This window comes from Anser anser (assembly GCF_964211835.1).
Source record: "Anser anser genome assembly, chromosome: 5".
Taxonomy (NCBI): domain Eukaryota; kingdom Metazoa; phylum Chordata; class Aves; order Anseriformes; family Anatidae; genus Anser; species Anser anser.
Genome location: NC_139725.1, coordinates 14,083,025 through 14,105,249, shown reverse-complemented (window position 1 = coordinate 14,105,249; position 22,225 = coordinate 14,083,025). Strand labels below are relative to the sequence as shown.

The 22,225-nt window shown below is 45.4% G+C and overlaps 1 protein-coding gene across 10 annotated transcripts in view; it reads left to right on the top strand.

The window, feature by feature from the left end:
* Window positions 1-22,225, top strand: part of TSPAN18 (tetraspanin 18) — a 110,911-nt gene that overhangs the window by 4,055 nt on the left and 84,631 nt on the right. For 6 of the 10 annotated variants that reach the window (XR_014585234.1, XM_083838752.1, XM_083838740.1 and 3 more), the window contains exon 2: window positions 16,132-16,196. The gene's annotated coding sequence lies outside the window, so the exon portion shown is untranslated. Of the gene's footprint in view, window positions 1-10,899; window positions 11,028-16,131; window positions 16,236-17,820; window positions 18,258-18,839; window positions 19,031-22,225 lie in introns of those variants that run through there. The other 4 variants (XM_083838746.1, XM_083838748.1, XM_083838751.1 and 1 more) reach the window with 4 other exon arrangements.

Here is a 22,225-nt window from a genome sequence, read left to right as displayed (position 1 = left end):
CCCTTCCCTACACCAGCCTGTCTTGCTTTCTCATCACCGTGGAGTCCTGAGTTTCCAAAATGGTGAATGAACAACCCTATCCCTTAGTTCCTGGCAGAGGATTCAAATGGATTCAGTGCCTGTTGAATACTTGATGGAGCTTTTTCTTTGTTTTTTTTGGCCCCCACCTCTCGCCTTGGACCTAATTTACCACTTCTCCATCGGTAAAGATCTGTCATGGGCTGAAGGTCCAAGATCTGTCAAGGTGCTGAGGCTGAAAGTGGCCACAGGAAGGCATTGTGTTAAACTTACTTTTGTTAACCACACCAGCCACTAAAACAGTTTGTCAGTGTGTTTTTATTAATTTTTTTTTGCACCGATAAGGCTTAAAGAAACAAATGATTTAAAGATGTTTTACTCTTACAAATTGACCCCAGATGGGATTTGCTTCTGCACCTCTGCTACCTTCTTCTGCTTATGTGGATGCTTCGTGTTTGCTGGACTGAGACCAGGCTTACAATGTGCAGTGGATGTTACATGACAATTGAGGGTATTCCTATGGTATATTTTTTTTCCCTCACCAGCTTCAGTTAAAAAAAAAAGTTGTAGCTGTCCTCAGAGAAGACATAAGTGGGTTTTTGACCACCACAGGTTTTTAGTGAGGGTTCTATTTCTGCCTGGGATCCCTTGTATCTGTGTAGTCCCTCCAAGAAGGATTCCTACAATTAGAACATCCCTAGAGGTTCTTACCATATTTGTGTCGTTTTTTGTTTTTCGCTATCAGGATGTTTGCTTTGATATATATTTACTCCATAAACTTGGTCTAAAATGGAAGCATGCAGCTACTTGATAAATAAATTGAAAGGTCACTGTGGAAATATCTGTTCTTGAGCCCAAATTAAGGTCGATTTTCTTAGACCAGTGTATCGCTTGAGGAAGAAACAGAAGATGCTTTGGATGAGATGCAGTGGTAAAACTTCTGTCCGTGTACTTGGTATTACTGGCCTTTACGGTCATTAAAAAGGGGCTGCGTGATCTCGTGAGTCAGGGCATAGGTCCGGATTTTCTCTGCTCAGCTGTAGTGAGTGTTTAGTTAGTTAAGCTCTGTTCCTGCCCTTCTCTCTCTCTCGTTTAGCTGGCATACAGCTGTGTCAGAGCGGGACTTCCTGAGGGTGTCCGCATGGTGTCTGATGTGGTCTGGGGTTTGTCCAGGTTAGTCTTTGGGAAGTGGTGGAAGAAGCATCGTGTTGATCCTGGGGAAGCGGAACCGAACCAAGCTGCTAATATGAAAAGTCGCGTAGAATAGCAGAGATAATAATAGCTCTTGTATCCTCTCAAACTTCTCACTTGAGTCATAAACAGCTTTAAATGAATTTTATGCCATTCCAGATGTCTGGAAAGCCAGCAGAACAGCTGAGCGGGTTGGGGTGTGGGACCATATGGTGACTTGTTCTCTGTGGTTCAGTGGCACAGCCCCACAGGGGCTCAGGAGCGGTGGCCGCTCGGGTTGTGTGTGTTGTGCTTTATTCCCGTGCTGAGCCTTTCTCCAGCTCTGAGCTTCTCATAAGGCTCAGCAATGAAATTGTAACGCTAGCAGCTTTTTTTCATGGCCCGATGCCCAGTTTGAAGAAGGGTGATTTTGGTCATGTTGCTAGACATACATATTTATGGCCCCATTTTATCTGTTGAATTTAATCTGTTGGGGTATTTTTAACGTTATTGTGGAAACAGTTACTATATTTATTCTTTATGAAAAGCTCAGTGTAAGGCAGTCCACGAGGAGGGAGTTCAGAGTAATAAAGATTGCACCAAATGATGGTGTCTACGCCTCTTCGGGGAAAAAAAAATGGACTAAATGAGCTGACTGGCAGCTTGCCTGTTCGTGAGACATGGCCCTCGCAGGGCACTGAACTGGAACGCACTATGCTGGGAAAGCAGCGATAGGATTTGTTCTTGGCTCACTTGATGGCACATCTCGTTTTCTTGGGGAGTAAAGAGAACCAGATCTTCTTGTGCACGGAGCTGTTACGCCTGGCCTGGGCTGGTTTCTCAGACCTGCTGAGAACCTGTTTCTCATGGAAGACTCTGGGACCTGCAGGTACCTTCCAGCCAAACTTGCCAAAGCCCGCTGCCAGGGTAAATGGGAGAGCGTTTTGGAAACTCAGTACGCTTTGCAGTGGGAGTCACTGTCACTGTCATCAATATTCCTCTTCCTGTAAGCGTTTGGACCATTGGTGGGACTTAGATGGTGTCTACAACAGACATGCATTAGAAATCATGGAGAATGAAGGACTGAATGTCCCAAAAAGTTCTTAAGAGGGCTGGATTGGGATGTGATATATTTTTGAACTGCTGGGTTCTCGTTGTTCCTGTTAATGTCGGGGGATTCTGAGAGCCGCGTGAAATGAGGCGCTTATCTTGTGTTGATCAACAAAGCTTTTGCTCCCTATGGGAACATGGCTGAAGCACAGACGTGTGACAGGCATCTTCTGGAGCTGCACCACGCTGTTTTCCAGAATGAGATGCAGGAAATGCTGGGAGTTACTTCTGCGAATGCTCAGGGCGTGAGGCTGGAAGGACCGATAGATCTTTGACCTCTGTTTTCCTTCAGCAGCCTGAGACCCAGCTTGCTGATGTGATGCGTGACTGGGTCGGCAGGCCTGGAAAAAGACCTTCCAAACAGATTAGGATTTGAGCTCAGCATGGTGCTTTGCCAGGTTACCAAAAACAAAACAAAAACAAAACCTCTTCTTTTAAGTGTTTGGTGGGTCACATCAGTCATTAGCAAGTCTGATGAGATTAAGAAGGAACAGGCTTCCCAAAGGTGGATGGATGAAGGTTGCTATTTTTTCTTTTTTTTTTTTTTCCTCTCACTGTGCTGAAAGGAACAGAAGGTTTCATGCTTTGCATTGTGTGTGTTCATATTTTGATACTGCGCTGGGGAAGGCTTGGCAGGAGAAGAATCAGTTGAGTTTACAAACATTAATTTTCTTTGTTAATGCCACTACAGGTATTTCCAAGCCTCAGTTTGTAGTGGATTTCTCTCAGAATTTCTGCAGGGAGAAGCTCTGAAGCATTGCAGTAGCCTTGGGGAGCAGAGGGTATTGGGCAGCGAGTGGGACTCTCACTCGCGAGTCCTTTCAATGATTTTGGTGCTCAGAACTGGGGAGTACAAATACCAGCACCACCAGCATCAGCCTGCTGTGTAAATAAAGCCTCTTCCTGTGTGGGCAGCTTGCTTTGCTTTTCTGAGCATCTGTTTGGCCAGCGGTGAAAATGGAGATGGTTGCCTCGGCATGTGGGTGTGATGCATGTTCCTGTTAGCTAATCTCGGTGATGTGCGTTGGAGCTGGGCAGCCTCATGGCTTGCAGTTCGAAAGCGTGAAGGTTTAAAGTGGTGTCAGCCACAAGCTTGCCTCCTTAGGAAAGAGAAGTACCAGCTTGTAGTCCCTCTGAAGCAACAGGAGCCAAGGGTTTGTGGGCTGGAAGAAGAATTTACCTAGGATGGAGGACGTGAGAGAGAAGGATGCCTCATTCTAGCCTTTTAAACAAAGTCTGAGTGGTTTTACTTGGAGCTCTGTGAAGCATCTGTCTGGGGCTGGATTTCGCCCTTACACCACAGGGTGATGCAGTTGCATTTCCTTTTGTTGTTTTTCCCGTCCCGTCCCCACCTCCACTCCCCATCCCAGCTTGCTTTTTGTGATCAAAGCTCCATTCTTTAAAGATAGGCCAATGCCATGTAACAGCGCGCAGAAAATTCCCTATGGGGAACAGTTCTGATTAGACATTGAGGAATTCTTTAATTCTCTTCAGACTCCTTACTATTAGGAACATCTTGTTGACAAAAGGTGTGGCTTTTTTCCTTGCTGTTGCTACCTCTTCCTTGGCTCTCTTCCTCCCCAGACGATATGCTCATTCCTTTTGCTCTCCCGTTGTCTTGTCTTATATCAACTTGGGTCCTTGGTTCTTGCATTCAGCTCGTTCTTTTATCTTCTACAGCACTCAATGAATGCTTAAAAATAATAAATATTAATAATGGGGTTCTTTGAACTGGCAGGTTCTTTAATGCTTAAGCTCACCTTTTCCTGCTGCTTATCCCCTATTAAAAGTTGCTATAATCTGCAGACTGTAACCGTAATAACTTCTGCCACAGTGGCTGGGTCTGTGACAAACGTAGGATTATAGCTCCAGGTGGGGAAGTGGCAGTGGGAGCAGATAGCCTCAAAGGCACAAAGATGTTGTTTCAATTGAAATATTCTTAGCAATAAAGGAAGAGAAGCCAAAAAACTTAGATAAATAGTTCTATTCCCACACTAAATAGTCCTTCTTACATAGGTTTCCACAGAGTGTCAGTGGCCTATATAGGATAATCCTGTATTGCACATAAAATCCTGCGTTTAGAAGAGGAAAAGCGTTCTTTCAGGAGAATTTATTTTAAGAAGGCTGTGCTTTTGGAGATGCTTTCAAGTGAGCTCATAGGAAGCATCTCAAAACAGCAAGACAAACTGTGTCATTACTCTGTGTTTTCTTTTAATTCCCTCTGTCAGGTTAACCTCTCCCTAGAGCTACAGAGGAGAAAGCTGCTGCCTGCCCCCGTGCACAGAGTTGTCCACGTAACGTACAGGCCAGGCTCCAAAGCTTTCACCACGTGTATGTACACACACACACTTCTGGATATCAGCAGCATTTTTACTGTCTCAGATCACCCAGACGAGGGAACAAGTACAGTAAACAGGAATGAAGTGCGTGAGGTTTTCCCACCACACCTCCTTTCCTCTGTTAAACAATACAGCTAGAAGAAGAGAGAATCCTGAAGCGTCAGGGCAAACTTCAGGAAGCCTTATTTGTTTCCTGGCGTGGTGTTGGAGTGCCCCTGCTTAGGGAAGGCGAGCTGTGCCGAGGCAGAACCTCTGTTGGGTGGGTTGCTTCCCGGCTGATGTCTTCAGCAGAAACCACACAAGTTACTTCTTAAGGCTAGGACTGGCTGGGAGTTTTTCAGGGAGACGATTTGCATGCAGAAAATGCTGATTTATTGAAACCAATACTGCTTTGTGGGAAAGGGTTGGTCTCCGCTCAGTTCTCCTTAGGTGAATTTCTTGGGTTTGGAATAGAATTTCTTAGTCAAAACACAGATGCTGGCTGGGAGTCAAGTGGCTTTGGTTTTTCACCTATGCTGTCACAGATCCAGAACAGGGTCCTGAAAGCAGGTTTCTTACATGCCAGATATGTATGTCCTAACCACAAGACTGGTGTTCTCGTGCACATGGGTTTTTGCATGATGAATTCCAAGGTGGTTTCCATAGGTTAATACCTATGGGAAATAATAAAAAAAAATCTTAAAATCCGCCCCCTCCCCTCCCCCCCAAAAAAATGTGTTGGGGTGAGAAAATAGATTGCTTTCTACATGTCCTTGTGTTTCTTTGTGGCCTTGCTGTCTTTCTTCCCTGGTTCTGCAGGTTCATGGCTCCCCTGGATGTTATCTTTGCAGGGTGGAGTGAAAAATCTCTGGAGACCTTAAAAAGTAATCAGCACATCAGTCAGGAGAGGAGAAGAGTGACTGTCCCTAAAGCACTTCTGGTATATTTTGGCAGGGTCAAGGCCATACAAGTAAGAGTCTGGTTATAGGACGAAAATGCTCCTAAACCCCTGCCCTCTCCGAGGAGTGTTGTTAGAAAATGACCTTAAGCTGCCAAGGAGAATATAGCAGAACACGGCTGATACGTTTGTGCCTGGGCCATTGTTGTTGGGCAGGGTATGAAAAAATAATGCTTAGGGCAGGAGAGGAGCTTCTTGGAACAGGATGAAACGCTCTCCTGCTGGTTTGATTGCAGTGAGCTCAGCAAAGGAGGGGTAACACGTGGTTTCAGCAAGAGGCCTCTTTCTTCCAGTTTCTTCCCTCCTCCCATTTTATGGAGGGGAGAGGAAAGTGGTCCTCTCTTCGTACGTTCTTAATTCTCCTCAGAGCGAAAAGAAAGCCGTGTTGAGGTCTCCAGGAAGCTCTAGGTGTGTGCTTAGCCAGGGCATTTGATCTCTGTGGTTGTTGTCTGCAAAAGGCTCCGGATGTGGTGGTTGGGGGCAGCTCAGGCACCTGAACACTGATGTGATGCTTGGCTGCAGAGGGCAGCTTCTTGGGGCTTCCTCTGTGGTAAAAGGTGAAGTTGCAGTACTGAGGTGGTCACTCCAGCCCACTCTGCCTTCTCTTTTTTTTCTTTTTTCCGTCTTTCAAAAAAGAAAAGGTGGGGGTAAGCTGGTGGTTTGAGCTCCAGCATTGCAGAGACAAAGGAGAAACACTCCCTTTAGAAGCAAAATGTTTGAGGCTGTTGCTGTGTAATTGAGGTTTAAATAATGGCTGTTTCCGGAAACCAAATGCATCCTCACGTGGTCTCTGCTAACCTGTTTAAAGAAGACTTTTGTTCATGTTGTGGTAGATGAAGAGTCTGAGCTTGCCTCCTTGATTTACCTCCTCCTCCTCTGTTGAGTTGAAGTAGGAGGCACAAGGTGTGTTTATACCACGCAGAATCACGGGGCAGCAGAAGGACCAAGCAGATGACATCCAGAACCAGGGTGTCCATACAGCTCTGCTGACTTTAGCAGGTAGGTCTGGAACCCACGTGTTGGCTCTGGGACCCCCATAATGTCAAAGCAGTCCTGGGTGCGAGATGAACTCCAGCCTGTGTGTGATGATGTAGAGGTGCAGGCCCCAGATGCAGTGTTTAAAAGAACAAACAAAAAAATCTCTAAGTCTTGCTCTTGTGTTTTTGGTGATAGGCAATACTTCTCAAATATTAGGTGACAATTATCTCTTAGTATTTTAACATAAAATTTATCTAAGAAAGGAAAATATTTTTCTTAAATTAATCAAGTTTTCTTCTTCTGCCTCTTCTTCTGGTTACAATCATTGGAAAAAAAACTCTAAAAAAAGCCTTTAAGAAGCTGATTGTTAAGGTTCCCTAGGTCCCCAGGAGGATGAAGATAAGCTGCTGTTTTTCTTCAGAGGCTTAGGCTGTGCTGTTAATGATCACTGGCGTTTGGGGATGATGTGAGACCTTTTCAAGGATTAGACCACTTACCCACTAAAGTCAGTTTGCATCTTCTAATCAGTGAATGACCAGACTTCTCTGCACCCACTGCATGTCTGTATTCTGCACATTAGTCAAGTATACAGTATACTTAAATTAATGAGAAAAGCAAGCTATTGATCTAAGACTTCACACTTTTTTTTTTCCTTCTTCTTAATCAGGGATGAAGAACTGAAAAAAAATTGGGTTAGTGAGAAAATAGTTTCATTAAGTTGAGAACTTATAGATGCGTGTCTCAGAGATGTATGCTGGAGCTGGGTTGCAAATTTGTCCTGTTGAACTAAGAACAGATTGCACTAGGACAGCCCTGGGGAGGGTTAGCCAAAATCTAGACCAGGGCTGCGTGCCCAAACTGTTCAGTGGGACTGCCTTGCAAAATCCTTCCTGTGGCTGGATCTGTACTGCGGGCTTCAGTGGTGCCGTCTGGGGCTGGTTGTTTAAAGCTGAAGCAGCCCCAAAGAAGCCATGTAGTGGATCTATAAAGCATCCTATAAAGTTATACCTGTAGACTGTCCTTTAATGTGAAGCTGCAACCTTCAGCTGTGATCTTTGATTCTTTATAAAGTGCAACGGTATGGAGTAGGACCAAAGATTGATTTTTAAACAGAATGTGATTAAATGTAAGAATGCCTCAGTTTGGCTGTCTTGCAGCTTCGTGACTCTGCATGGACAAGATTTATCACTTCCTCCACCTTTCCTGTTCTGCTCTCCCTGATCCCTCATCACTCTGATTTGTGATGAAGTAAGGCAAGGATTTGTCCAGGTACTGTATCGCTTAGCAAGGAGGTGGTGAATCAGATGCTGTTGTTGAAACTCGTGATAAGGCAATTTTCTCACCCTTCCAATAGCTGTAAATGCATTTGAAAGAAGATTCACATTGCTAGTAGCATGCGTTACTGTGTGTATACTCCTGGAAATAAATCAGAAATGGACTGGTAGGTAGTGAATTGGTGCAGCATTCCTGAGTGAGCAGCTTGGGCAGGCACCTGAGCTATCCATGTGCTCGCCCACCAGCGTTGCTCAGAATCCTCCTGGCAGATGTTGCCTCTCTGTTTTGTTTCACAGTGATTTTCTACCACTTACTTATTGAGGTTTCTGCATGGTCCACAGCATCTCAATATCTCACGGTTGCAAATGGGCTGTATCTCTGTGGCACCTTTTCGAGGCAGAGTCCTCTTTCATCGGTAAAATGGGCAGAGGTAATGTCAAATCGAAATGACTTGCCAAGGGTGTCGCAGGAAACTTGTGACAGACGAGAGAATGAAAAGTCTTGTTTAGAAAGAGTCACAATCACTTTCTTCCTTAATAACACCTACCCAAATTCTTCTCCTATGAAAGACATTTCACGCTTGAAAAATGGGAAGGGAGTATTTCCTGCCTTACTGGAAGAGTTTTCCCAGCTAAATAAATAGCTTTCTCCACCGCTCTCTTGGCTGCATGTCCCATACAGCTCGGTATTCTGCTGTTGCTCTTCTCTTGCCCGTGTTAATTGTGCATTCGCTAAATTTGGATAGAACGCCCTTTTCTCTGTAAGCGAGTCTTTGGGGGTGTGTGTGTTTCTCACAGGAAAAACAAAGAATTTCTGAAGTTTTGGGAGAATTGAGGGGAGAATCTTATCACAGCCAAAACAGTGCGCGTTTTGTGGTTTGGGGATACGCATTAGAGCATGGGAGACTGGGGATCATGGCCCTGGGATCCGAACCTCATTTTCCCCATCTAAGCACGGCCTCTCTTGCCTTCTGACTGCAAACTTTTGACCTGTTAACTTTCTTGGAAGTGCGCACAGGTTCACAACAAGCGTTCTCCTTTGAGCAGACTGGCGTTTTCAGAATGTTTCCCCCAAAAAAATATATACAGGGAGGATCTAATTAGGCCTAATAGTCCTTAACATGTTAGCAACGCCTTAAGTCCTACCATTTAGTGGCATCTCAGGAGTGCTGTGGTCCTGAAGCATTTACCTGTTTTCACTGCAGAAATCCTGATCAAAGGCACGAGGTAGTGAGATGGCTGCTTTCTTCACCCCCAGGCGATCCTGGGTGCTTCCATGAGAAAGCAACGTGCTTTGGAGCTGTTAAAAAGGCACTCGCTGTTGAAACTTCCCAGGCTCAGACGGGGAGTTGCTGAGTATTAATGCCAGTTGTGCAGTTCAACATCACGGCTTTGTTCCTGAAATTGTAATAATATTTAAAAAAAAAATAAAAATCATCTTTGATCCTGATGAGGAGCTCCAGTCCCTGAGCTTGTATCGAATCTGGGTCAAAGTTTTAATTTGATGCTGAGTACCCTTGGTGGCAGCTGCAATTAGTGGGCACTGTGTGTGCTCAGCCCTTTGAAAGTAAAACTGTGTGTGTACGTTGTGTACAGAAGCAGAGATCTCGGGGGGCATTGCAGCGTCTAAGATGTTGCCCCTGTAATAGTTTCTTAATGAAACCCCAGACAGTTTACATGGCTTCTCTTGAACTTCAGGACTCTGCTTTTGAGCGTATTTGAGGCTTCTAGCCTGGCAACTCCTCGGAGCTTTCTATTAAGGTATTAAGGGGCAGAAAACCAGTTGGTTGCCTCAAGCTGAGGAGGGAATGCTAGACTTGAAGGATTATCTCAGCGCAATGAATTTTAAAGACTTTTTGCTATACATGTGCGGAAAGCTATCAAAATGCTAATGGTTCTGCGGGCTTTTTTTTAACTATTTCAGTATAGAGAGCAGTTGGGGTGGTAGTGGGGAAGAATGATGCTATTTAACTGCCAAAGGATGGGCCAGCCAGAAATTAAGTGTTAAATAGCTTTTCATCTCTGTTAGCCAGAACTTCTCCAGCGATAAGGAAGAATGATGCTCCTGGCATCAGGACGGACCAGTTCGGGATCAGGCCGGGTGACTCCTGCAGCCCCTTCCCGGGCTGAGGGAGCAGGCTGGAGGCTTGGTAAATGGCAGTACAGGCACGTTTTTGGGACACACACCTTGCCCAAGGCTCTGGGGGTGCATCTGTCGTGCAAGAGGTGTGCACGGCTCTGCTGTCAGCACAACCCATCCAGCTGAGTCCTGGGACCAGGTGGGTCATCCTGGCTGCAAATTCCTTGCAACAGTGGAGGCATGTCCTCTGTGTGCTTACTGTGCTTCTTCACCACTAAGACTGATTCTCCTGGCTTTCTTTCCTCACTGTCTTCACCGAGGGCAGGCTCAGGCTCCAGGTTTACAGCTGAGAGGACTGTGTGTGTTTGTTCCGTGGCAGCTGTGACCTGGGCAGCAAGGCTTGTCTTGGGGGGCCGTGCAGATCCTGGATTGGCACCAGCTCTGTGCTGCTGCGCCTGCCCAGAGCAGCTGGGCTGGGGTAAGTCTGCTCAGGAGGCCGGCGGGCATCCTCCTCTTGGGATATTATCTGTATCTGGGAGGAACTTCTGTTCCATTTGTTTAGGCTTTTGGCTGAGGTTTTGAAATGTCGGGAATATCTCATTCAACTCTACAGAGATTCTGTTAATGTTATGCTTTGGAGCCAGGTAAACACTTGGATAACTGGCAATATAAATAACTGAAATTATGAGTGTTATTAAACCCATGAGATTCTGTCATTGCTTTAGCTGTCTCTGAAATATCTTAGAGCAATGGGTCTGTCTGTGCTTATCTTTTTAATCAGGCCTAAGCAGGCAATTTCAGCCCCCAAGAGAGCCTGAATCACTGAGCTGCAGGGATATCTTTGCCATTAAGTTTGTGACTTTTAGGTTTCAATGAACTTTCAGCGTATTTTTTATTTTGTTTTGTTTTTAAGGCATATTTGTTTTTAAATATTAGCTCTCTGCCAGCTTGTTTCGTATCTTCAAAGCATCGGTGTTTTCCATCTTGCAGCTGAAATCCAGAAGAGTATGACTGCCAGCACATACCACCTGGGGGCAGGAGCAAGGGCAGGCAGTAGGGGAAGGATTGCTTCAAGGATCTGCCTTGGGGCTGGAGCCAGGAGGACGCCAGATGAAGCAAAGGCAAGGCAGATGGGCAGGATAGCAGTAAGAGACTGGAGTAGGCTTCTTCTTTCCCTTTCAACAAAGGTGTCATGAGGTATTGCTTCGCTTGGGGCATCTCGAGATAGATTGGGTAGGACACTGGGGAAATCAGCTTTAGAGACAACTCTTTTGACTTGGATTGTTTTCAGTGATATAAAGACACGGCTGGTGCATAGTGAGCTAGGAATGGGGCATTTGTGAAATCCAGTCTGTGTGTTGACCATGATTCCCTGTGTGGCTTTTAACAAATTGATTATTTTGTGTGTGTGTGTGTGTGTTTGGGAGAGGGAAGAGATTTATTATTATTATTATTTTTATTTAAAAATCTTTATGCTTTGTGTTTTTCCCAGCATGGACAGTTACAATCTATGTATCTAAAGTCTGTTTTCAGTGGACTCATCTCTGCCTGATTCTTACATTTCTCAGTGAGTGGCTTTAGGTATTGCAAACAATACCTTTCAATAAGAAATTATTCCCCCTGAAATGTTTCTGATCACTGGAGAAATCTCATTATGTTTTTCAATTTAGAGCTACTTATTTCCTCGTACAAAGTATATTTTGATTAATGTTGAAAATTTAAGACTGCATGCATAAGGAGATGGTTTTTATTGTGTCTGTGGTTGTTTTGCAGACAGAAGTAAGTGTGCAGTGACTTGCTTTTCTGGTCCTGAATTTCTCTAAGTACCTTCCAGTTTCCATTTAGTTTTGTGTGTGTGAAGAGAGTGGAGCCTGAGCTGCATTCTCCCACCCACCACAACCCCTTCTTCCATGCTAATGGATGACAGTATTGGCAGTGGGAAAAGTAGGACTTAGAGGAATGTATGTACGTGATGCATCAGCCTCACTTCTATGATTCAGTATGCAGTTAATCTCTGCAGATTAAATACTAAACACAAATGCAAGCCCAAATCCTTTGCCATTTCCGAAGAAATCTGCTGTTTGGAGCTGGGCTTTTGGATGAGTCTGAGAGGCAGGATCCTGGGCTGGCTGAAGAGGGAGGGGGACATGCAGTCGTGATCCGTGGAGGTCGTGTCTTGGAAGGGAACGGTGTGTCTTGGAAGGTTACCGTCTTTGATGAAAAGCAGTGCAGGTGTTCATTTTATTTACAGTTGCCTTGGGAGAGTAATTCTTGTGTAAAATAGAATGGGAATGTCTGGCTTCTTCCTTTTTTTTTTTCCTTTTTTTTTAACTTGCCTGCATAATTGAAAAGCCCTGCTTCTCTTTGCCGCTGACTGAATATAGAAAGAAAGGGTGCTGAAGTGCTGATTGCCAGAAACCACCGTCCTGTACCAGCCTGCAGCTGTTGGCCTCGCTTGCACATACTGGTCTGTTTCTGAGGTGAGAAGGGTCACAGGAGATCCAGCCCACAACAGTAAGCAGAGAAAGCTTTCCCATTTTCTCAGGCTGGACAGATCAGTGTCCCAGACCAGATCTCCCATTAGAGGAACAGCGGGAGCTACTTATATGGGAGCTATTCTTCCCTGAGAGATTTTGGTATTTATTGCTGCAGGAATTCTTTCCAGCAAGAATCTTCATATTTCCAGACTCTGATTGAAGAGTACCCGGGACGTGCACCAGCATGGTGGATAGGATACCTCCTGGGAAAGGGAAAGTCTTTGGTTCAAATTTTGGCTTGAAGTTGTGCAAAAGGAGGATCTGAACCAGTTTGCAGTATGCCAAAAGCCAGGCACTCGGTCAGATTACCTGCTGTTGGATGAGGTGTGGTTGTTGTCCATGTGTGGTCTTAGCCCATGGCAACTGCAAGGTAATGCAATTTAGCAGAACTCTATCATTGCTAAATTAAATTACCTGACATCAGCTTCAGGGGATGAGCATGCACATGGAGAGCTACCACAGCTCAGTTGGAGTACAGCCTACTGCTACTCTGCTCTGCCACAGCTTTACCGGGGCCTTACTTGGGTGGCCCAGTGACCAAGCAATAGGTAATAGCCAGCTGCAAGGAGAAGGAAGGTCTAGTTGTGCCTCCAGTTAATGGATATTGCCCGTGAATCTCATAGCATTTTGAAGGGTTGCAGTCTGCTGAGTTTGGGGTTGACGGAAATAGTGGTTTCCAGCAATTACCTTATCTGGTTTAAAAAAAAAAAAAAATAGTTTGCCTTTCCAGCAGATGTTGACTCCTCTGCCAGTAGGGAGGGCCTGTTGCCTGTAAGAGGTACTGGTGCCAAACACATCTTGTTCTCCTGGGAATGTGTTTCTCTGAAGGTCCCTTTCATCTCCAGTGAATTCTTGTGCTTCAAATACAGGAAACATTATTGTTGTGGTTTTTGCCTCCCCGCTCCCCACCAAATAACTGTGAGAACTTTCTTTTGGTCCTGTTTGATAGTAGACCAAGCGGCAGTCTGTCCTAATCTTCAGTTCCTTTATCTCTAGGAATACCAGAACGTGCTGAGTGATGTGGTCTTGCCCATGGACAACTCAGCAAGCCTTGGCAGCCTGGAGCCATGCACAAATTGTCTTCTCTAAAGGGGTTTTGGAAGGGAATTGGAGTAAAATGGTGTTGGAGAGGGCCTAGGACAGCACTGTGGCTCTCCTGTGTTTGCAGTAGGAAGAGCTAGCTGCTAGTGAAAGCTGTTGAAGCTGCTTGCTTCTGTAGCAAGCCTGTGTCTGCGTTACCTGAGGCGACCAGGAGCTGCCTTTCCTTTGGTGGGCAGTGGGAGGACCACGGCTCCAGCTGGCCCCGTCCCCATGGGTCGGTGGCTGAGCAGCAGCCAGCAAGGTGGGGCTCAGGGCTGGCACCAGGAGTGGGGGGCCAGGGCTTGCTCCAAGGAAACCTTCAGTCCTCTGCCCCCAGAGCTCATCTTGGGGGCGCGAGCACAGCAGCGGTGGGCAGTGTTTTCTGCAGTCCTGGCAGTTATGGTCTGAGACGTTCGGTGTTGGTGATGGCACCACGGCAGCATTATTACAGATGCTTCTGTGTCCTTGCGATTTGGCTACGTGTGCTGCTTTCTTCCAAGCCAGGGCCGAGTTCTCCAATTATTGGCTGCTAGAAGCTTGTTGTGAGCCCTATTGTTCCCATTGTCTCCCAGAAATCATTTCCATTTGGCCCATTCTTTTCCCCAGCTCCCATCTTTTTCCTTTACTGGGATTCTCTGGAAACTGCAGTCAGGATGTATTCCTTAAACATACATGAGGTTTAGCATCTGTTGTTTGTGACACAGATCATTGCACATGGCATAATACATGTGCAAATTCATGCACAGCCAGCTCTCACTGCACAATGAAGATTTGGTTAAATGGGAATTAGGATTAATACTGGATTTAAGTTTCTCGTAGTTGGCTGGTAATAACCTAATCTCCTCAAAGGCTGCAGGCAGGCTAGCAGCATTCAGCTCAAGGCCGTTGTTGTTTGCAAAACCTGAAAGAAATTGAATTTTGATACTAAGAGAGTTTAACCAGAGCCTTTCGAAATAGTACATGCTCTTCCTATCCCTGTCTCAAATGCAGCCTTTTAATTTCTTTAATATATGACATTCACCTACGCTTCTAGGTCTGATGGGTGTTTGACAGTAATGCTTTTTCATTCCCTTTTGTAAGAGCATAGAGCTTCTGATTGGTTTTAGAAATGTATAAATTGCATTCTGAAAACTGATCTACCAAAGTCTCTGTATAGGCAGAGTGAGATATGTCTGTAGGGCAGCAAGCGCTCCCTAGTTTGACGTGTTAGCCTACCTCACGTACCTAGCAGGGTGCTGAACGTCCTTCAGGTAAGGAGGCCCAAGAGGCTGCAGAACTGTGGAGCTTTTGGTGTGATGTGGTCAGTTCAGTCCAGTCTGGTTTGATTGCTGCTGTGGTACAGATGACCCGTGAGAAATGAGTTGGTGAGTCCGTGCAGGTCATAAAATGAATCACTGCATTTGACAGTAAGGCCCATGATTGGAAAACATGTTCTCAGGTGAATTCTTGCTTCTGTTTACTGTGGCTGCCGTGCAATTTTCTGCGTACCCGGTCTGGACTGAAAATCAGATGTTTAGTCATCTAGGTAATCAACCTTTAGTTGTAATTACTAGTTAAGGTAGAGTTTTTGCAGGCTTAGCCCTGCGTTCTCAAGCAGGATGGAGGGGCAAGGTTTCCCTGCATATCTGCTTTTGATTGCCTGCTTCCAGCCTTCTCTTGGATGGTAGTTTTGACTGGTTCTGCCTAAACTTCAAGAGCAAAGTGTTCTTCCATCTGCATCAATGCTAGCAGTAGCCTGGAAAAGTGATGTGCTTACTCTCTCTGCTTTTCCTCTGTTTTAAACCAACTGTCTGTTCTGTGGTCGCGTCCCCTTTGCAGAGGGTATCAAAGATCTCTGTAGTATGGTGGTGTATGGCGCCGTCAATCAAGGTGACTACCTGGGCTATTGAGGCTGGAGGGAGAAGAGACACATTGACTAGATTGGAGTGGAAAGCTCATCCTGACACTGCCGATACAACTCAATGTCTTTGTTGTCAAAATGAAAATGGCTTATCTGCAGAGGTGATGATGAGGTGCCTTTATCAAGATGTGAATCCACTATCAGTGTTTTTTTTTTCCCCTCAGGTCTACTAATTCAGCCCCCACCCTGATGGATTTGATTTTTTTCCTGATGCTTTGTGTTGGTTCTCCTTGTTAAGGTTGCCTTTCCTCTCATTGCCACCTTATTCAGAACCTGCTACGAAAAAATCCTCTTAAAACAGATAATCTTTAAAACATCGAACATAAAGCAGGACAATTCTTCTGAGGTTTCTTAAGTTTGCTCTGTCACTGTGTTGTCATTGGATGTGATGTTGAGAAATGCACTGAAGTTTTTCCTTCCCAAGGGTTAGAGCCCACGTGATGACTTGATTAAGATTTGAAAGACACTGACTTAATTTATTGTTGCTAATACCTCTGTCCCCATTGTTTTCAAAGAATATGAAAGTGTCAGAAACATGAGTCAATTGGAATTCAGATCTATGCAGTGGCTTACAAATCCCCTAAAGCACAAATTTGTTGAAGGCAGGTTAATGGGAAAGTGCTGTTTTAGTTTGTTTTCTGGTTTGAGAGACCATAGGCCATCCTAATCTTTTCTTTCAGCTCTATTTCTTTATCTTATCTTCCACAGAGATTAATGGGAAGAAAAAGTGGATAAAGAGGGAACCCGGAGGCGTCCAGCACCCGTCCGTGAAGGTTAGTAGAGAGCTGCGTGAACTGTCCCAGCACGAGAAGGTTTGTTCTGCCTAATTAAAAGCATCCAACTTTCACTGTCTCTAGGAGACCGTAGCCCTCTCCAAGGAGCCAAGCAACTTGGTTTAAGTCATGTCACAGTTCAGGGAAGAGTCTCGTGAGCATCTTAAAACTGTTGCTTTGTTCAGTATTATGAGTGGTTGGAGGGGTTGCTCTATGGCTTTTCTGTGCGTTTGTGTGTGTAGACCGCTCATGCTTAGAACAATGCTGTGTAATGAGACAGAGCCACTCAGGGAGAGCCCTGGGGCGAGTGAAGCTCAGTGATTTCTAAACCTGTAAAAACTCCGAGAGCACGCGTTAATGCAGTTCTAGCCTCTAATGAGCAGATAGGGAGCCATTAAACCCCTCTGAACAGAGCTAGGGATGAGGGGGAACATCTGAAACTTCAGCTTGCATCAGTTGTATAAATAACTTGGAGAAGAACAAGCCTGGTGATAAAAAAAAAAAAAAAAAAATCAACAAGAAAAATAAAAAATAAAAAAAAAACCTGTTACATCAGCAGATGTTTCTGCCCTAAAATGTGAGATACTTCAGTCAGCATGAGGCCTCGAGCCCTCTTGGTCCTGACATGTGCATTAGCCAGCGGTTTGTCCTGCCACTTAGGCTGAGCACTTCTTGAAGTCAAGGAATTTATGATGACTGGTTTGGCTGAAGCTCTTTGTATTGCAAAAAAGAAATTGTGCCGTGTCTGTTCTTTAATAGCTGGTAGAGATGGATGGGTGCGAGTACGCTGCTATCTTGCTGATGGCACCTTGGAGAGCCCAGAATGATGGGTGGTATGTTTTACAACTGCTCAGTTGCAATTCTTTGTTCTTTCTCCAGTTGAGTCAGCTCTGTACTCAGCAATAAGACCAAGAGGTCTGACAGAGGCCCTTCACCAGCACTTGAAGCTGCACGTCAAAGCTAACTCTGCTCGGAGCAGATCTAACTGATGGTGTTGTGCTTTTCAAAGCATTTGCAGTCTTGCCTGTGTTAGGCCAGCCAACGTCGCCACAGCTAGCACAGCTCCGTCAACAGTTTTCCTTCGTGATTTCCCAACTGTGACCAGGAACGCACAGCCCCTGAGCTCTACATGCCCGGCCATCTCCGTGTCTCAATGCAGATGAATGTGGTGGGATGATCTGTAAACATTGCTGGGTGTTCTGATGGTGAACGTATGCAAGCTGCTTGCATGGTGTGACTCGTTTATTTCCCCCCCTCCCCACGCTCCCTGAAAGTCCAGCTGCCGCTTTATCGCTCCCGATAAGCGGGTGTGTGATCCGAGGCAGAGCCATCAGCCAGAGCTGAAGGCAGGCAGGAGTCCCGCGTGCATAGTTTGGGGGCAGCTTGGTTGCTTTTCTGATAAGCCTGTGCCTCTTGCGGCAGTACAGTGCACGCTCCTCTTAAACCGTAATCATAATCCTCTTTGCAGCAGGCGCTGCTATCCCCACAGGAAGCATTAGCAATATCATGAAGTGCGGAGACTTCATTGTTTTCCCCTAATCTGCGAAGGGAGCTGAGACAAGACAGAGGAAACTTTAACCTATTCCGTGCCTCAGTGGTAAATAATTAGTTTTTTGGTGGGTGGGAGAATGGGGGAAGCCTCTTACTTAAGATAAAGTAAGTGCAAGGCTCACAGGCTTATCTTGCTCTGTGGAATTCAGGAAAGGATATGTCCTTGAATTCGCCTGTCTGGCATGCCCTGTTTTTGTGTTTGGGAGAAATGAGTCTATTAGAGCTGCCCTAAGTGATTGCTGGGTGTAAGGCACCTCTTGCCAGGAAATGATAGCTGCGCTTTTGTTTGAGGACCTTGAACAAAAGGCTTTGGATGCGTAATAATGTGCAAATTTGGGTGGGTGGGAAACGGAGAAGGTTAATAGGGCAGACTAACAGAGGAGGAGCTGAGCTTGGGAGAGGAGGAGAGAAACACTGAGGACATGGCAGCAGACAGAGGGAGGTAAAACAGGAAAAGCAGACCCCTTTTGTCATGCTAAAGTTAATTTAGTCACCAGCGGAAATTCTGGGGTAAGTGCAAGCTGTGCCTGCTGCAATAACGGTGCTTCCAGCCGTGGCAGTGTGAGAGGCCACAGTGGCTGTTGAATCTGGGAGTGTTGTGTGCGGGTCTGTGTGCTGCGTGAGCACCGTTCAGAGCCACGTCTGTCCCAAGGGACAGCTTGCTGCGGCAGCGCTTGTGGATGGGGATTCACTTTGGGTCAGTGCATTGCATCCGCAAAACTTCTCTTTGCAAGCTGCCTGCCACAAAACCTGTCTTGTCGTGCTCGGTGCTGCAGCTGCGGCGGTGCTGCGTGCTCCCTGGACGGGGCTGCCATCCAGGCGAGTGCCGGGGGCTGCCCCTGCCTGGTGCTGGGGGGCAGGAGCCCGTCACACGTGTGCACTGTCTGTGAAAGTTCTTGAATCAAAACACCACGAGGAGAGCAAGGAAAAAAAAAAGCTTCTCAAAAATAGCATGAGATAAGGATCTGGAGAATTTGCTTTTTGTTTCTTTCAAGAGTCCCCAGAGACTTCTTCTTTTAAGGGAAGAAATGTTGCTTTCAAGGTCAAGCCTTTTTTTTTTTTTTTTCCTCCAGACTTCAAAGGCAGTCAGCTGAGAGCTTCTTAGGAATGTTACATCTGTTCAGAGTAAACATGGATCGGCACTTTTTCCTCTTCCAGTGTCCAAAGTTTCTGAACAAATTTTCTTGAGAGTGCAGTAAACAAGACCCAGCCTCAGCGGGGATGGATGACGAGCGGTAGTAAAAGGGTGGAAAACCAGCAACTGGGAGTAGCTTTCTGCAGAGGTATTCAGTTGAGACACGGGTTTTATTTTCCTGGTGCCTTAATAGAAAACCTTTTAATGTCCGTGCCTTGAAATAAAATTGATTCAGAAATTGAAACTGAACAAGTGGACTGAAACGTAAACTTCTAATGCCTTCCTGTTCCTCCTTAAGCTCTTTGCTTCGGCTAGTTTTGTAGCTGCTGACAGTCTTTTTTTTTTTTTCCTTTTTATTAAATCGCTTATCCTTTTGCTTCTAATCTTAATCTCTGTGTATCAAGCAGTGAAATCAACCAGTTTTGCTTTCTGGCTCTAACGCTTAACTACTGTTCCTTCATCGTCTGATCCAAAGCCTATTGGCAGCGAAGGGGCTTTGGATCAGGCACCTGACATGCTGCAGAAAATCAGCACCGCGAGCTTGGCGGGTAGAGCAGGTGGGACCAGGATGTCGAACTAGTTTAACACAGCTCTGCCTGAAAATGGTAGGAATTTATTGCTGAATTGATGAAAGCTGACGTGTAGCGTTGCTGAGAGCATTTGGAAATCTCCTCCTCAGTAGGGTGTGTGGACACAGTCCTGCCTCAAGCAGCCTTGTCCCTGACTGCCTCCTTACATCTCAAAAGTGTAACTGAACTACGAGTGGTTTTCACACCAATTATTTCCCTCGTGCTTCTGAATACAACTGGTGCGGGGAGGGAGGGGGTTGTTGTTTATGCCATTTCCCTGGTGCAGCTGAAACTCAGAGCAGCAAGCTCGAGCTGAAGCTGTTGTTTCCTCTGTGCGCTTCCCATAACGAGGCCGAGGAGTGTGAGATGTGCGATGCAAGTGTGTGGCTTTGTCGCACACATGATGATAGAAATCTTGGTGCTGTCCCACTTCGGGTTGGGCAAGTACGTTTCATTTGTCGCTTTTGTGTGTTTTTCTTTTAAACTAGGCTTCTTAAATGAAGAAGAGCAATATTTAAGCTTCTGAGTAAATAAGCAGAGTACCCTGGCTTCATCTTGACTAATCTGTTTAACCTTCATCAGCCCAAATATTTACTCTAGGCATTGAACATCCAGGCAGTGTAATTCTGATGCTAAAACTCAAGCGCTGAGAATGCTGTAGATTGACTAATCCTGCAGAATTCCAGAAATCCCTGTCTGTATAAATAAACTTCCTGTGTGAAGGATTATAACTAAATAAATGCTGTGAGTTCAGATCAGCGAGGCAGAAGTATAGCAGTTGGCTCTCTTGTGCCTGCTCACTTCTGTATTTTTTATAAGGATATTCATCTTAGTCTAAAGAGATGTGTAAAGAAAACTGCAAATGCTGAAGCAGAGCACTGTCATATGCTGCAGGGAGGAAGTTTGCCCCTCTGCCTTTTTACTAGCAACTTTTCCTTTATTGATTTTGAGATTGCCACCAATTTGATTTATCTTGTCGGTGATTTTTATTCTTTTTTTTGGGTGCGGTGTTTCTGGTGAATCTGTGTTCTGTAGGTCCTTGTCCCCTTCCTGCAGCTGGACAATGTAAAGAGTTTTTGAAACTGCTGTCCCCTGGGTTGCATAGCAGAGCACACAGCATCTGGAATTACAGCAACAAAGATGGCACCTTTGGAAGGCTGGTTTGTGTGTCCATTGCAAGGAAACCCCCAGGGTAAACCTCTTGGTATAGGTACAGTGTAGGCAAGTCCTGAGCCGTTTGGCTTCTGTCCTACTACTATATTAGTTATTCTTTCATTGCAAGACTTCTTATAAGTACAGACTTATCTGGGATCCTTATCTCAGGGATGTTCTGTTAATATCCCTTGATGTTGCCCTCGCTGTTACTTGAGATCGTTCCAGAGATGTGAAGGCTGTAAACACCCAGGGGAGAGGGATTAGTCTAGCTGTTATAAAGGGAATAATAACTAAGAAGAAGGGAGTTAAGTTAGAGACATAAAATCAAAACTGTTTCAAGAGAGCGTCCCAACAGTGTTGTTTGTTAGGTTCATGGAAAGCTAATGCATCTTGTGCCATCTGAGAATTTTGAGAGTAGTCTGCAAAAATAAAATAAGAGAGAGCATAGCTGGAGGGAGTTGTTCTACCAGCTGATCTCACTGCTTTTGAATTCTGAGATCATGCATAACGGTGCAAAACTAGAAGGAACAAATTGCTCAACTGTGTTTTCAGGACGGCGTCTATACAGGAACCCGGTCACTTTGTCCTAACAGACAATTCTCCCTGCTTGAAAGGGACCAGTAGGGGAAGAATTTCACCCACTTTACTTGCCATCATGCTCTGTGGGGAAATTTCCTCTCTATCCCATGTTGCATTAGTCAGTCTTCCTCACACTCAGAGGAAGATTCACTGCAGCTAGGCAGCTAATCTCATTTCTGCCCTCAGATAAGATTGTTATCAGGGTAATTGTCTGTTTGCTCCCCCTCCTGAGTCTAATCAGAGTGGATTGTGCCAGTACCTCCTGGGGCAGAGGAACTCAGACACTGATTGCCCTCAAAAGAAAGAGAAAATCCTCAGTGTATATTTAACGTAAACTTCGGTTTTGTTAGATGTTCACAGGAAAATTGTCTGGAAATAACTTGCTCGGACATGTCTTGCACATTTCACAGTAACATATTTTGTTCTGGTTTACAATCTAAGTTCAGACAGGCAAGTTCATGTAGTGCATGCTGTGGTGAGGCTTTCAAAAGATAGTGCTGTGCACCAGGGGAACTGGTACTTTCCCAAGCCCTGGGATAGAGCAAGTTCATGTCTGCAGAGAATGCTTGCTCTTAGATGTTGATGTTCCAGCCAGCAAATAATTCGGAACAATTAGTGCTTTCTCCCTTATTTCAAAGCAAATTATGGGGGTGGGTGGATTTTGCTGATGGGGATAAAGGAGGCTCAAAGATATTAATTTTTCATACATCCTTCAAGTTGGGACTAGAGCTTCTCTCTTGATGTGTCTACCCAAGGAAGCATACTATTTGGTCTCTTTTTGGTGGTGTGCAAACCATGGATAATGCAGCACACCATCGAGATTTGGAGATGCTGTGCGCTCCCCCTTGTTTTATGGTTGAGAAAGCTGAGACGCAGAGGCACCACGAGCTGCCGTGGGGATTGCCAAGGCAGAGTTGCGTGCAGCAAGATAAGGAAGTCTGTGCCAGAGCCAGTAAAGCTCGTGGCAGCTCCTGATGCCTTTTTGGGGCTACCAGCTCCAACAGCCAGCCCAGTATGGAAAGCAAAACACAATCCTGCCC